The sequence below is a fragment of the Aptenodytes forsteri genome, unplaced genomic scaffold (genome assembly GCF_000699145.1).
Source record: "Aptenodytes forsteri isolate BGI_AS27 unplaced genomic scaffold, ASM69914v1 Scaffold171, whole genome shotgun sequence".
NCBI lineage: Eukaryota > Metazoa > Chordata > Aves > Sphenisciformes > Spheniscidae > Aptenodytes > Aptenodytes forsteri.
In genome coordinates, this window is record NW_008794211.1 from 392,322 (window position 1) to 394,475 (window position 2,154).

Sequence of the window (2,154 nt, forward strand, 5' to 3'; positions counted from 1 at the left end):
CAAGTGGTCGTTCTTGGGAAAAATAAGCTGTAGCGGCGTCTCCTGTCCCCCCGCCTTCAACGGGATACGGTTCGGTCCCGGGCTGATGCGCTGTGGGACAGCGTGAACCGAGTGGGAGGGATGGAGGAAGCCGAGGAGGGGGGTTTTAACAAACCTTCTTGATACACGCTGGGGAAAAAAAAAAAACCCAAACAATCCCACAAACAAACAAACAAAAAGAGCAAAAAACACCCCCCAACCCTCCAACAGCACGAGACAGAGGCACTTTAAAACTGCCCGCAAAGTGGATGTGGAGCGAGGGGGTTTATTTCTTTCCCAGGGAGCGGGACGATTCCTAATCTCACTGGTCCCCTGAAAAAAAATAAAACCCAAACAAACCAGACGCGGCTCCAACTGCTGGCTCCTAAAAAGAGAGTAGATAGAGCAGAAAGAGGCCGCCCGGAGTAGGGGGGGCGGGGGGGGGGGGGGGGGGGGGGCGGGGGAGGTCCCGAAACTAAAACCGCTCAAAAGCCCGAAATAATTGCCAAACCGGTCGGTGCGAGAGTTCGGCTAAAATAGTTGTTTGAAATGAAATCGCACTGGCAAGGCAGCCCTCGGACTATTTCGAGAAAGAAGAAACGGTCTCGGTTTTCGAAAGAAGACAAATGCCAACAAAAAAAATAGCCTCTGAAACACCCCATCCCTTTTACTCCACGGAGGGCTGCAGCTCGAAGCACAGGCTTCCAGCGCCGACCGCCTGTTCGCTGCTTATCACCTTAAATCTCCCTTCGGTTAAAAGCTTTCCCTGCGTTCATTTGGGTAAATAAAGGGAGGATGGAAAGAGAGGCATTCAACAACTCCTCTGGGTGTCCAGGCGTCTACAAGCAGCGGAGAAACGGATCCACGTAGTCTCAAATGTTCTTTTGATTGCCTTGTTTACCGAAGCGACCCGTCGTTAAACAAACACGAACGCAAGTCATTTAGCGAAGGTATGGATTTAAAAAAAAAAAAGAAAGAAAAGGAGGAAAAAAAAAAAAGCGCACCCCTCCCCGCCCCCCGTCACGTTGTAAAGCGATCGCTGCTACGGGGGAAGGTGATCCTGAGTTTTCAAAAATCCTCCCTGCGTGTTACTGCCATCAGGTGTAACGTGGGTTTGGGGGAGAAGAAAAAAACCCATCTTCCTTCTGGTTTTCATTTGAGGTAATTCTCTTGCTAAACGGCACTGACGTCTCTTCGAGGGTATTTAGACATATGGGCAACAACTGGACTAACACGGTCAGGTAGCTCACGAGTTATTTGTCAACATGAGCCGCAGAGAACGTCTTTTGTAACACCCTTGGTTTGGGAAAAATAAATAAATCAGTCGGATACACTGCTGCTCATTTATACCAGGGAAACACGAGCATCCACCTTACCAGCCCCACACAGCCCCAGCGAGGACAGCAGCTCACCGAGAAGCCGCTTTCCCGGTGTACCGGGACGCGGTTTCTTCCCCGCAGCGGCAGCCCGGGTGGCTGTCAGCAGCCGCCCCGGTTCCCCCCGTGGCCGGAGCCCGGGGGCTCGGACTCGACGAGCCCCTGTGTAGATTTTTAATGTGCAAATGCTGCGGTAGATAAAGAACAAGATGTGACAGGGCCAGCGTACGAAAGGCGATTATTCAGCTTCCCAGGTCATGCCAACCGTGGACAAAGTCACCGCGTTACAGAATGACTAGCGCGGGGTCAGCACGCTGGGGACATTTCCCGGCAGATTTCAAGAGGCAGTTCCCCAATGATGGGGGGGGTTGGCCGTTTCGGAGGCATTAGCTTTGTTTCCCTTCGTCAAAATACCCGGCTTCTGGAAGCGGAGATCAGAGCTAGCCCTGCTCCAGGTATACAGAGAAAGGCAGCCCACGGTAGCTAAATTCGCGGTCTTCGTACCAGCCGGGAGCCCGGTGTCGCTCGCGGTGGGGGCAGCGAGGGGACCGCCCCCCGCCGCGCCCCAGTGAAGCTCGTCCGTCCCGGAGGGGAGTACGTGGTGCTGTTCGATAAGTGAAGTGAATGCACCGCTACGGGATGACCGTACCGCGGTTACCCCTCGGCGCACCAGCCGTCGGAGCGCAGTTTGCAACAGCGAGCGCACTGACGGCGCGGCGGGGACACCTGCCAGCGGAGGGGCTGAGCCCCGGGGGGCGCG